A 14,986-nucleotide genomic window follows, 5' to 3' on the forward strand; every position below is an offset into this window, starting at 1 on the left:
TTCAAGATCTCATAGGACATGTAAAGAATCACAGAGTTTTAGGAGAGAGTAGAATGAATTGGAAATTGAAATACTTTATTTCTGGTTCTATCATTGACTCATCTTTGACCTTGAGGAAGTCTCTATTTTAATGACTGCATGTATAAATTGGCTTTGCATTATTTGTAATCTTTCTCACAGCGACATCATGCGATTTAATCACATAATATTTGAAAGGTGCTTGGAAGACTTAAGAAGAAAGCTTTTATAAAAACTCAAAGTGTCATTAATCAAACTAAGATAAACAACAAGGCAGAAAATCAAGTATATTAAGGAATTTTGTGATTGAATGAAATGTACCTTTCTATTTCAATGCTCTAATATTAGTTGAAATTTTTATAGTTTTCAGGATTATAGAGTACAAGTATCTTGAAGCCTACTGACATACAAAGTTCTAATTCTAGAAAAGTGAATGGAATATTTGATAGGCATTTTTCACATAAATACAGAAATAAAAAAATGAGTCTAATAAATATGAAATATTTTCTATCCATGAAAGAATTATAAGAATCAAAGTCCAGGACATTTTGTAAGAATATTAAAATAAAATTCTGCATCTTTTAAAGTCAGGGAATATATTTATAAAGGACAAACTAATAGTCTAAAATATGTGATCAAAAGATCCAAAGTTTTTAATGAGAGGAAAATAGGGGCAACTAATGCTTACAGTTATGTCAAGTTTACAAAGTATCTTATATATACATGTTCTTATTTGATCCTCTCACGAACTCTGTGTAGTGAGTATTAAAGTCCTATTTTCAAATTTTCATATATGATAAAGCAGAGTTTTATAAGTTAATATGACTTACTCGACATCATGAAGTGTTGGGATTGGGATTCAAAACCAAGTCTCTTTGGACTTCTAAGTGTTCCTTACCTTGAATCACACAACCAATACAAATAACATTACATACAAATAAAACTCAACTTCTACTTCCTAAACCTATAAAACATGAATTACAGAAATAATAATATCTTATTTTTTCTAAACCTAAATTGGTCTTAAAGCATGTATCTCTTAACAAAAATTTGTATTCAGCCAAATTAGAGTATACTTGAGTAAAATTAAAATACTTAAGATAAAACTTTTAGTATATAATATTGGAAATATGTGCTTAAAATGAAAAGTTATTAACTTTCCTGTAATGTTCTATTTCCCCCAGAGAACATAAGCACATTTTATATGATGATTATTTTTCTGTCAGTAACATTAATTATATTAATATGATCAATAAGTTATATATACCATAATGAAAACTAGGTATATGTCAGATAAATACATATTATATATATATATGTATGTGTATATATATATGTGTGTATATATATATATATATATATATATATATATCAACATAATGTAATGTAGAAATGGCAGTGTAATGGAAAGTCAAAAAATCTGGAGTTTTAGCCCTGAATCTAATATAAAAAGTTTCAAGGCTAATGGTTTTATTTATTAACTATTATTGCCATTTCACAAATATTAAAAAAAATACTCAGAGAGGGTCATTTGCCTTAAAGTTATTTTAGTTCATGTTGTCCAATGCCAAATAGAATTATTTTTCTATTGTATTATATAAACATTTATATGGAGTTTTTCCCTTCTTGTAAAAGTAGCTGTTCCTTAAAAAAAACCCTTTCATTGTTTGAGACTTTTCTCCTTTTTATTCCTCTCTGAACTTGACTATCTTCATCTATAAAAAGGATTTGGACTAGATACTCTCTAAGTTCCTATGTTACTATGTTCTAAGATCTCTTCTAGTTCCAAAATTCTAAGTTTCTAAAATGTTTGTGCAATATGCAGCTTTTTGTTGCTAAAGCAGTCAGAATGCTTACATTTCTTTTTTTTTTAATGTGAAAAGCGCAGTACTTCCACAATCAGCCAAGGAATTTACATTTCAAACCATTTCATGTTAATTGGGGACTATTGTCCAGGAGCAAAGCACTTCAACAAAATGGAATTCTGGGTGCTTGGGGTTCTGTACCTATACATTAAAAAAAAGATATAGCCCTGTTCTCATAATTAAAAAAAATCATGTATATCATATCAAACAATTCAGTATACCATCAAGGTAGCAACTATATTTAAGCACCTACTATGTGTATATCACTTTGCCATGTGCTAAGTGCTATATACATAGGTACTTATACATATAAGTTTTCTGTTTATTTAGATAAATATAATATTAAATTAACTTGGTTCTGCTGAAGTGAATTTCTTCAGCAATTGGGAAAGAAAACCGTAAGTTCATGCCATACACAAACTTTAGAAAGTAGCACACCCTTTGAATATTGGAGATTATTGACAGTAAGAAGACTAATTTGTGGTTCTAATTTTTGAGAAAAAAGAATATGCAGCCAATAAAAAAAAAGAAAAAAGCAACAAATAATGTGGAATAAATGTTTCTTAATAACAGCTCTATATCCTAAGAGGATAATTTTAGATAGGGGCATTATGATCTATAAGAAATATTACAAAACTCAGAATGACTGGTTCATCTACTTAGTAAAAATACATTAGTAAATTCAATCAACCTGAGTTCAAGTTTTGACTATTACAATCTACTGACTTTAGGCAAATTACCTAACCTTCCTGTGTTTCAATTTTCTTACCTAGAAAGTAGGCAAACTAATACTCTCATTATATTTACTTAATAAAGTTGTGAGGAAAACATGAGAAAATGTAGCATTTTCTTGTCATAAAACATTTCATGCAAGTGAATTAACACTATTAAAATGATAATAATAATATATAGAATTATTAAGGTACAGTCTGGATTCATTTTAGTAGTATTCATAGCATAATGAGCATGATCCTTGAATATAAGGAGATGTGTGTATATTCTCCAAATGCAATAAGGGTATGAGCTTTTAGCATAAAAAGACCTTTCAGATCATTTAGTCCAACCCCCTCATTTTACAGATGAATAATCAGATATTGAAGTCCCCATATATAAGCATTGGTGTGATTAACAATAATTTACATGGTCATTTGGAATAAGGTTGAAATTGACTTCATGTTAAACTTAATTTTTTATATCATAATTCATTTGTAAAATTATTGACTATTCATGTCATTTTTAATATTAGAAAGAAAAATATATGTTCTTCCTTTGCTACTGAGCTAGGGACTTTTATTTTTTTGAAAGATTGAACCCATTCTGCATTTAAAATGAGGTCCAAAAGAAAATGTGCAAAAATCCTACTTTTAAAACAGAAAGAAAATCTGGAAAACATCCAATAAGGCATCCTACTGCTAATATATTTTATAATCTAGCACCTAGTGCTATACAAGGATGGCATATGTTCCTGCAATTTCTCAACCAAAAATTTAAAACCATGTTGGGAAAGTCACTTAACTTCTCTGTTCTTCATCCATTCATCTATAAAATGGGCATACATACTAGTTTACCCCCTAATGCTAGAGATGAGACATAGCTAATTAATATTTACAAAATATTTATATATCTCTGGATGAAAGCCACTTAGTACAAATTGTTAGAATTATGGTGTTTTTACCAAATGCAAAATAGTTAACATGTTTTAAAAGAAAAAATTATGGGATTAAAAATAATTTCATTGAGTAACTATTTAAAATATACCTGTCTAGTTTGTTAGGTCCTAGAAGAGCACTGTATATAAATAAGCTGAATGGTAATAATTATTATGATTATGATTATTAAATTAAATGAGAATATTATCACTAGTCCTGGTTTATAGAAATAATGGAATATATTAGAAATTATGATTTTTCTTTTAATATATAAGTAATAGCTATGCCTCAAATATGAAAATATTGATGACTCTGCCTTGATTTATGAACACTAAACTTAAAACTCCAGCATTGTTACACATCTAACCAAAAAACCCTAAAAACTGAAATTATAAAACAAAATAGATGCTTACCTGATGGCAAAAGCTATACCTTTCTTTTTTAAAAGCAACCTTAAAAGAATACAAAGGAAACCAAAAAATCCAGAAAAACAAAACTAAAAATAAGAACAAAATACTTTTTTATGTGAAATTGTTTTTCACAGATATAATGTGCTGAAAGCCAGAAGCCATCCAGAGTGCTGATACCAATTTAAGAAGATGATCTTTTGCCTTAATTATGCATCTGGGAAATATTAACTGAACATTGTGTGGAGAACAGTGAATACCTTAGTTGCCAGTTGTCTAAAATGCTGCTAATGATCGACACAGTGCCAGTGTTTTGATGGCTAAAACCTAGGCCTGAATATGAATACAAAGAACACAGTTTTTAAAAAAAACACATTTTATACAAAACAGATTTCAACCATCTGCTTGGCACTTAAGTTTGTGACTATAGGCAATATATGAAAGAGACTACTGTCCAGGTTATGAATGGTATCACTTTTATTGGTAACTTAGAAAACCATAGGGTTTTGAAAGCTTGTATAACTAATGATTTTCTTCAGCTGAATAATGAAAACAAGTACTTTAGCCAAAATTTTGTTCCCTCCATAATGTCTTGAATGCCAGCCTCTTATTGTGAGATTTTGCTAATAAAATAATTCTTATTGCTGAACCTCAGAATAATCCAATGTACCAGCCAACTCTAGGCAAGTGGCTCTGAGGATAAGAACCCCAGATGGTTTATGATATAAAATATTATTTGCTTATAGGAATGGGTTGTATCATCAAGTCTGTTGCCTGTATACTATGGAGCATGTCAAATCAGCATGCAAGTTAATGAAGCAGCATCACTTCTGGATTTCACACTTTTCTATTTGATCTAAATTTATAGTATTAAACTAGGAGAATACTATTCCATTATTGTTATATTGAGAGAAAAAAACAATTTCTGTCATTAGAATCAGTTAAGATATATGATTTATCCATTTAACATAATTTTTGGCTTGTCTAAATTTTGTCCTGTGTTTTGCACAAACATACACTAAACTTTATTCTCCATGGAAAAGACTTGAACTAGACAATTTGTCATGGAAAGATGCTCCTCAGCATCTCTCCACAACTATCTGCAGAGAGAAGAGAATTGAGATTTCAATCCATATTATCATTCTGGTAGTATGAGTCAGAAAAATTCAAACTAGGATCTTGGCAATAGTGGTGTGCAGAAAAATACCATAATAGCTGCTACTGTCAGAACTTGTGCCTTTTTTAAAAAAAAATAGTGATGATAGTAGTTTTGATTTTTTTTTTGCATTTTTAGCTCTTTGTATCACCAACAGATTTAGTGGTTGAAACAAAAGATTTCTTAACGGGTTCTACAAATTTTATGGAGTGATAGAACAATCACTTAAAGGAAAGTTTATGTGAGGCTTACAAGAACTAAGTAGATTACTTACCTGGGAAAAGGTATGTTCACTTTTAATGATAATAATTTATATTTATGCAGCACAATGCCTTAAAGTTTGCAAAACACTCCAACAACATAAAAACCAGAGGCAAAATATGAACCACAGTTTCTTTTGACTAATTTCAACATTCCTTCTATTCTTTTATATTTTCTGAAATGATATGATATTGTAGATTAAAAAATCTTAATGTTCTGAAGAAATTTCCAGCTTGAAGAGTTTTTTTTCAGCTTTTGTAACCTATTTCCTATTGTCTCATTTGTTTCTCTCAATATACTGTTCATTTGAATCCAAAAGAATCTGAAAGGCCTTGATATTATGCCTTTTTAAGGCCTTTTTAGGTCAAACACCTCTGGGTGAATAATCTCCAGATCATTTTCTATTAATTTTTTGGGTAAAGCTACATTGTTTTATGGCATTTCCATTATCCAAAATTGCCTGAAACTGTCCTTGAAAGATATTTATTACTCCTAAATTTTAACTTGAAGTTCTTATTACCTTGATGTTAAGTGGAAGAGTAGATAGGGCACTGACCTTGGAGTCAGGAGGATGGGTGTTCAAATTCAGCGTCAGACACTTGACACTTACTGGGATGTGACATTGGGCAAGCCACTTAACCCTGATTGCCTCATTTCCATGCCTATCTCCAGTCATTCTGATCCATTCTGGCCACTGAACCCAGATGACTCTGAAGAAGAAAATGAGGCTGGTGACTTAGCACAGCCCACCCCCACTCACATTCAATTTAAGTGCTTGTCATGGCATCACCTCCCTGAAGTCATGGTCTTCTTTGAGAATGGAGGGCAAATATTGCCACCACTATTACCTTCATCACTCTATCACCCATCATCACCACTACGATCAACAGCAGCAGCTGAAACAGCAGCAGCAGCTGACATTTGTGTATTAAGATTTATACCATGCATTCAATAAATTATTTCATTCAGTTTTCACACTAGTTCTATGAAATAGATTTTGCAGGTGTGACTTTTCTAATTTTATAGATTGCAAATACACTCTGAAAAGTTTAATGACTTGATTGTGTTCATAAGGGTTAGAGGCAGACTTCAAACATAGGTTTCTCTTTACCCGCAAGTTTTTTTTTTTTTAATTTTGGGATAGGGGGAGGTATTACTGCTGGAATTCTTGAAGTATGTTAACTATTTTTGGATTTTCATAATGGGATATTTGTCTAAGTATGCCATCTTGTGACATCAGGTTTTTTTGGAAGCTTATCTTGCAATGAGTTGGCTCAATGTAGATAATTGAAGTGCTATGAAAAACTTCAAGTTTCAGTGATAAAGGGATAATTTTCATATCTTTATGATAACACATCATGATCTCCCATGAATTCATATGAAAATAAAAAGATTACTTGGCAGATTTTGAGTCGAGGTATAATACAATGTATGACCCTAATTTAATGTGACTTATTCCACAAAATTATATTAAAATTTTTATGTCATTCATAATTGGCTTCAGAAATTCTAGGATATTTGTGAATGAAGATAGACTCTTTTATTGATGGTATAAAGCGATGTGTCATCACCCTCTTAATTTAGTGTTCATCAATTAGGAAAGATGTGACATGGTTCAGGCAGTTTCATTTTAAGTATTTTTTTTTGGTTGTAGTTATTGTTAAGAATTTTTTCCATAAACAGATAAAATTCTTTCTTGACTTATTTGTTTACCTTATATAGTCACGCTCAATAACTTTCTGCCCTATATGAATAAGGCAAATTCATTGTCATAGGATTGAGTGGGTTAATTCAATAGCAGCAAGAGCAAAAATAAACATATCTTCTTTCCAAAATACTCCAGTTTAGCAAAAACTTGCCCTCCTGAATTGATAGTATCTGTGACTACCACTTATCCAAGTTTCTTAAAGAGATATGAAAAGCTTTGGGAATTAGATAAAAGCATGTACATATAAAAATGTGCTTCATTTAATATTTGAGCACATGATCCAAGCATTGTCTTTTCAGGGCAGTGTTCCCTAGTGGGACTGTAATGGGTCTTACTCTTTTGCAAGAGTATAGAAGAGTATCAATTACCTTTCTAACTCTTCTATAAACTTTCAGAGGACATGCCTCTGTAGGTTTTCATTAGCTTGACCTTTAAAGCAGAAAACAGCAAATCACATTCATCATTATTTTGATAGAACTTTTCTTAGGTGCATTAATAAAATGAATTTTGAGGAGAGAACAAAATTTCTGAATTTCTATATTCAGAAAAAGCATAAAAGGTATTGATTGAATTCAGAATGAAGCTTTCCACCAGAGTTCTTGGAAAGTTTAGAGAACAAAGTCAGCTTCACAACTCTGAACAATTTAGCCATTTTATCTGCATGTTGTCTACCTCCCTACTTGACTAAGTAAAGCAGTTACATTTATTGGTGGTTTACTTACTTTTAATACCTTCCAGTCCAATATGGTTTGGGGGGAGCTCCAGAATGCATGGGTAATATGTTGAATTGAAAAGAGAGGTTGTATGTGAGGAATGAGGATGATGAGTATTAAATAGAAAGGCTCAAGTCATGCCAGGGGGAGTAAATTTGATTAAACTGTTAAGTTGATGTTGCCCTGCCCATTGATGGAGACCAAATGAAAATCTGTCTTTTTTCTTACCACAAAATTTTTTAAATGTAACATTTTCTCTTGGTTTGAAACAAGTAGCCTTATGTCCCACTTTTCAACTCTTAAACAAATACAGTAACTGTTTTAAAACTTTTTCTAGAAGAGACTAGAATTCCCAGGTGAAAAGATGTATGTATATATATATATAATATATATATACATATATATGCACTGAAAATTATTAATAATAAACAGTGTTTCATATATTATATGATATTTAATGACATTTATCTGATTATATAATTTCAAAAACATGATAAAAACAATTTTATGAGTCAAGGGATTTGTTTTCATTTTTTTTCTTTTGGAGACATTGGTAAATGCTGAGAAAAAAGACCAACTTAATAGTTGAGAAAACTTGATTTATCTTTATAAAGCTTTCAGATATTAACTAACATTTGATAGTCATTTAAATCATGAAACATATTTGAAATGCTTTTAACTTTAAGAGAAAATTGTGAGAGAAATCCAATCAATATAAACTTAATTTCACAGCTTGTGACGATTTTAAAATGTATAGTCTATGCCTGAATAGGAATCACTGAGTATGAGTACATCATAGTTAATTTTATTAAAATTCTGAATGGAAGCTCTGTTTTGTTTTATTTTGTTTAGCTTTTGGTCAGATTTTCACATAAAATCACACATTTAAATCCAGATTTGCAAAAACAAATAAAAGAAGGATATTGCTATATGAAGAAAGATATGGTCACAATAATGTTAAACTATTTTCTTTTTGTCCTAACAAAACTTTGAAATAATTGAATTGAATGATTGAAATAATATTGTTAGAATTTTAATTTTAAATTTAGACTTATCAAATTTGGAATTTCTTTGTGTGAATGAAAATAAATTTTTTCACCATAAACAGAAGCATATTTTCCTGCTACTTAATTTGAGTTTATTTCCATAATCTATTATTGAATTAAGATTCTTATGATTTATAATTCCAATATGGTCCTAGATAAATGTAATTTAAATATATAAATAACCTAATGTTATTTTTTTGGTATCTAGATTTTTAAGTTGAGAGATTGCAACTTTTGCTTGTCACTTTCGATAATTGTTGCCTTTATTGGGCAAACAATTATCAGAAGAACATTGATTAAAATATATATTTCCTGGGGCAGCTAGGTGGTGCAGTGGATAGAGCACTGGCCCTGAAGTCAGGAGTACCTGGGTTCAAATCCGACCTCAGACACTTAATAATTACCTAGCTGTGTGGCCTTGGGCAAGCCACTTAACCCCATTTGCCTTGCAAAAACCTAAAAAAAAATTTAAAAAATAAAATAAAATTATATATTTCCATGAATATATTTGTCTATGAAAAAGTAATTAAAAAAACTATTTAGGCATGTCTTTGCTTCAAGATCAGAACTTCACTTATAAATTTTATACATTAAAGTATTAAATTCCATTCATCTTATTGTTAGCATTAGTATATTTTGCTTTAGTTATAGGATATTTCTAATGACTTTTCAAAAATATAAAGCAATATGAATGCATAGACAATGTTACATATGAGTAGAAAACAATTGTAGGTCATATACTACTAATACAATACTAATTCATGCATTTAGGTTAGACATACTATTCAGTTTAGCCTTCATCCAATAAAAAATATCAACTTTTAGGATTTGTTCATATGATTGATTGCTTTTGATTGAAGTATAACAGACTGATCCTTCTATAAGAATCTGATGTGTCTAAACCTTAAGCTAATATATTAGAAGTAGCACAACATACCCTTGCTAAAATAAAAGTTAAGTACTGTGACATAGACTTTGATTTCTGGAAGCAACAAGAGAAGATCAACCTATTGGACACCATTCTTAAATAAAATGACTATGTAGGAATACCATCATTTTATAGCTTATGAAATGAAGAAATGAAATCATAATCAATTACACAGTTATTACTGTCACCTGCTACCATCCAAAGCAAACACTATGCATTATACTAATTATAGAGAAAATAGCATTTTTAATGTATTATGCATTTTCATTTTCTTTCTCAAATTACTTCCAATATGCCATATGTGATGATGATACTGATGCTTATATTTGTCCTTTGTTCTCAAAGAAGGACATGACATCAGGAAGGTGAAGCCATGACATGTATGTGATTTGGTTTTGAATGAGGGGGTGTTGTGCTAAGTCTAGATGTAGTGGGTCCAGTGGCCAGGTATGAATCAGTTGACTGGAAATGTCCCTGGAGTGGAGGCAATCAGGTTTAAGTGACTGCTAGTAAGTGTCAAGTATACTGAGACCAGATTTGAACTCAGGTTCTCCTGACTCCAGAACTGGTGCTCTATCCACTGTTTAAGAGTAGCTTCCCCTTAAGACCCTCTATAATAAATGATTAAGTCATGTAGTTCTACTGTTTGATATTTTGCTTCTGATTGAAAAAAAATGGTGATAATGTTTCAGTATCTATTCAAAGAGATCCATGATTACTCAGAAGTGGTCATTCAAACCATCTCCACAGGACAAACCCTGGATGGAAAAATGCCTATTATCTACATTAGCATGAAGTTGGATGAACACAAGTCCATTGAATAAATAGATCAATATGTTTTGAGTGAAACAGATACTACAACTGAATGTGAGGCAGAGTTTGAGTGTAATTGTAGTTGAGAAGTCTTTCATTGCTTTCAGCAATCTTAAGCTACTTTCCCACTGAAAAACCCATCCTAATAGGACAAGAGCAGCATATTTCATAGTGTAGAAGATTGAACACTTATGATATACTAAGTATTGTCTTAAGTCCTGAGAATAAAAATGCAAGCGAACAAGGTAATCATTCATCTCACTCAGCTTACATTCTTATGGGAGAGGACAACACATAGACACTATAAAGTAACCTGAATGAAGAAGATAGATATAGATATAGATGATAGAGCTAGAGCTAGAGCTAGAGATAGAGATGATAGAGATAGATAGATAGAGAGAGAGAGAGAGATAGATATAGATATAGATAGATATAGATATATCTGTGTGTACCATGTTACAAGTTATGATATGTGTCAGTGAGAAATGTAAATAGAATAGTCTTAAAGTCATATAAAGAAGAAAATTGTATATGATTAGAAAAGTCAGGAAAAGCATCAGGGAAAAGGTAATATCTGAACTAGGCCTTGAAAGAAAAGGACTCAACAGGCAGATGTGAGAGACTATTTCTTTTTGATTATTATTAATTTATTTTTCCCACTACATGCAAAGATAATTTTCAACAATTATTTTTGTATGGTTTTGAATTTCACATTTTTCTCCCTCCCCCTAACAGAGAGCAATCTAATATAAGTTTCATATATATATATATATATATATATATATATATATATATATAGCTATGATAAATATATTTCCACATTTATCATGTTATGAAAGAAAAATCTGAACAAAAAGGAGAAAAAATGCTACGAGAGGGGGAAAATGTATAACAAAACAAATTATGAAAACTGAAAGCAGTATTCTTTGATCTGCATTCAGACTCCATATTTCCTTTTCTAGTTATGGATGGTATTTTCTATCACATGTCCTTTACAATTGTCTTTGATTATTGTACTGCTGAGATGAGCAAGTCCTTCAAAACTGATCATCACACAATGTTGTTGTTAATTCACACAATGTACTTCTGGTTCTGCTCAGTTCACTCAGCATTCATCTTTCCAAGCCTTTCTGAAGTTCCACCCCTCATGATTTCTTAGAGAAAAATAGTACTCCATCATATTCATATACAACAATTTGTTCAACCATTTCCCAATTGATGTGCATCTCTTCAATTTCCAATTCTTTGCCTCTATAAAAAGAGCTTCTATAAATATTTTTGCATGTGGATATGAAAGACTATTTTTTACATAAGTACACAGGTTCTAAGGGCAGGGTAAGGGTCAGTAATGGTGAATATCCAGCTGTGACTAGAATAACCAGTTCATGAAGAGAATGCATGATAAAGGAAGTCTAATAAAGTTGGGGAAATAGATTGCAATCAGATTGTAAATGGCATGGAAGGCTAAACTGAGAATTTTATTTTGTTTTGTTTTTCTTTGATAAATAAGTAAATAAATAAAAAAAAATTTTTCAAGGTGGGAACTTTGAAATTCTACCAAGGAGATGATAGAGAAAGGCATTAAGATAGTTTATATAAGAGATAACAAAGACCTAGACAACAAGAAAAGAAGGTATAGATATGAGAAATAATGCTTAGGTAGATACAATAGGTCTATGTGAGAGGTGAGGAGGAGAGAATCAGAAGTTACTAAATTTCCAATCCCAGTTGAATAGAAAAATGGTGGAGTTATCAGCAGAAGTAGAGAAGCTAAGAAGAGGAACAAGCTTTTGGGGGGAAGATGATGATATTTGACTTGAACATTTTAAATCTGAATTATTGACATTGGTCAGTTCTTTTGCTCTTTAACTTTCTGATAGGAAATCTGTCCTCATTTGTTAATTCTAATTGCTTAATACATGAGGTTTTTTTCTATTCATCTTTACTGCAGATATAATATTATAAAGTTAGGCACTCTCTCCCTGAGTTGATTATTAAATGCTTACTATATACATTGCAAATTTAAATTCTAGGACATATAAAGAAGAAAAATAAGAGATCCTATCTTCAGTCCTTGTCAACCATCATAAGGGTTAATAGACCTGTGTTCTAGTTCACTCATCTCTGAGTTATCTCAGCTTTGGAACAGATGGTCTGGAAGGTTATATACAATACAAGTGAGTATCACTTAATGTCTTCATCAGGTCACAAATGAACTCAGAGATTCCTTTTTAAGTATGTGAAAGAACCTATTTGGTCCTCTGAAAGATTACTAATTGCCCATTTATTGATATAGTTCATCTTATACTTTTAGAATATCCTTTTAATGGCAATGCAAGTACAATAAACATTGACCAATCACACCAAGAAAGTGGAATGCCTCAGTAGAATTATACCACTGATCTGTTTGAACATTTTAATTTTACAAGCACAGCAGTAACACAGTGTGTATAGTAAACATTAAGTAAATTGCAAACTAGGTTAGTTTATCTACTCAATGGAGTAAGAGTGTTGTCTAAGTGACAGTGACTAGTAAGTTATTCATGTAGCTTATGAGGTCAGGGTTGAGAAAGATTTGAGAATCACATGCAGAAGTGACAGAATTAAAATTAAAATTACTAGAACTAATAAAGATATTTAGTGGTCTTCTAAACATATATTTTCTTCTGTTTCCTGTTAAAGTTTATAATCAAATACTCAAAATAGGTTGGAATTATCTTTTTGTTTTTCTGATAGAACAAATATATATACTATTTTCCTAATCTGAGTATATTCCACATTTTAATAAGTAGTGATTTTTTATCCTTATTTATGATAAAAGTAACATTATTTGAAAGACTCACTTGGACTTAAAACATACACACACACACACACACACACACACACACACAAACACACATATATATGTTTCATCCCAGAGGAAGAAAAGAAAGTAAAATAGGCATCTTGTACAACTATAAAAATATGACAGTGTTATCTTAAATAGTTCCCTAAATATGTTCTTAAGCTATTAACAAGGTAAAAAATAAAAATAATTTATATTTCTATTGCTCTTAAAGACTTACAAACTTCTCTCCCACAGATAACTCTACAAGATTATTACAACAAGTTTTATCTCCATTTTAGAAATGAGTCCTAAAGCGGACAGGCTTTTTCAAACTAACATAATTACAGAGCCAGGATTTGGTCTTCTAATCATAAATTCAGCTTTCTATCCAGTAAACCATACTGCCCCTTTGTCATTCCACTTGAAAGAAAGCTGGAGGACTCTGAAATAGAAATGAAAAAGACAGACAGGTAGACAAAATCTTCAATTAAATAAACATTTATTAAATGCTTACTATATACATTGCAAATTTAAGTTCTAGGATATAAAGAAGAAAATAAGAGATCCTATCTTCAGTCCTTGTCAACCATCATAGGGGTTGATAGATTTTATATTCAAATAAGAATGTTGTGTGGTAATATGTAATAAGGGCAAAAGAAAATTCCATATAAAATATGAGTGGGGAAATCACCTTTACCTTTAGAGAAAAGTACTTCATGATAGTCACCTTTTCTGGATGATGCATTTATAATCAATGCTGCCATGATAGTCGGTACTTAGTTCTTGAACGATCTACCTTATTCAAAAGTAAGGAGTTACTTCTAACCTTCCCTCTTTATGTTTTTTCTTTCCTATCAGTCTTTCCTTCCTTAATATTTTTCCCTTCTCCCCTCATGAAGGTTGTGAATGGGAAATTGTGTTGGCAGCCTCTCAATTAAAAAGGATAAGGAAAGAGGAGGGATCCTGGAAAAGAGTGAAAAACAAAGATTGCTTTGGTATTTTTTAAAAAAGAAGATCAGGGCTAGCTGGGTTATAAGATTCTTCTTCCTCTGTTAAAAGTGAAAGCCCAGAGGGAGTTGCCTTGTTTATTTGACCAGACCTTTCTTTATTCCTTCATACAATAATCGGTCCTATGGTATTTGCTTTAATGGTATAATTAGTCTTCTTTGGAAGTGAGTGAGTATAGTTTTAAGTAGAACGGAGGAGTTTTTCTTCAGGGAAAATAAATAAGTAAGTAATGGATTGGCGGGGAAAAAAAGACTGAACAGCTTTTCTGTTTTCCGGTTTGGATACTGTTTGTGGCTTTGCTGCCTTGCCTGAAGTGATAGGTATTGCCAGATTTTAGGGAAAAACAAAGCTTAAATGGCAATATCTCTTAGAAAAATCTGTACGATCATGAGAAGGAAGGGTGGGTGTGGGGAGTGTGAGTTGGAGAGCAGATGCCTCTGGTCTGAGTTTCAGTCCTCACAGTCTGTTTGCTTTCTTGCTTTGAAATATTTCTTGTTTTTACCTCCATGGTTTTCAGGGAGCTGAGGAGGCTCATTTTTGTTGTTGTTTTGAAATTAAAGTTTGCTGACAAATGAAATAGAAAATAA

General features: G+C 31.1%; 1 protein-coding gene across 18 annotated transcripts in view; it reads left to right on the forward strand.

Annotated features, from left to right (window-relative positions):
- Positions 1-14,986, forward strand: part of SOX5 (SRY-box transcription factor 5) — a 1,270,393-nt gene that overhangs the window by 821,413 nt on the left and 433,994 nt on the right. The window contains exon 1 of one of the 18 annotated variants that reach the window (XM_074194262.1): positions 11,386-12,741. The exons of 16 other annotated variants lie outside the window; for them this stretch is intronic. The gene's annotated coding sequence lies outside the window, so the exon portion shown is untranslated. One more of the 18 variants, XM_074194261.1, reaches the window with a different exon arrangement.

Source organism: Macrotis lagotis, chromosome 7 (assembly GCF_037893015.1).
Source record: "Macrotis lagotis isolate mMagLag1 chromosome 7, bilby.v1.9.chrom.fasta, whole genome shotgun sequence".
NCBI lineage: Eukaryota > Metazoa > Chordata > Mammalia > Peramelemorphia > Peramelidae > Macrotis > Macrotis lagotis.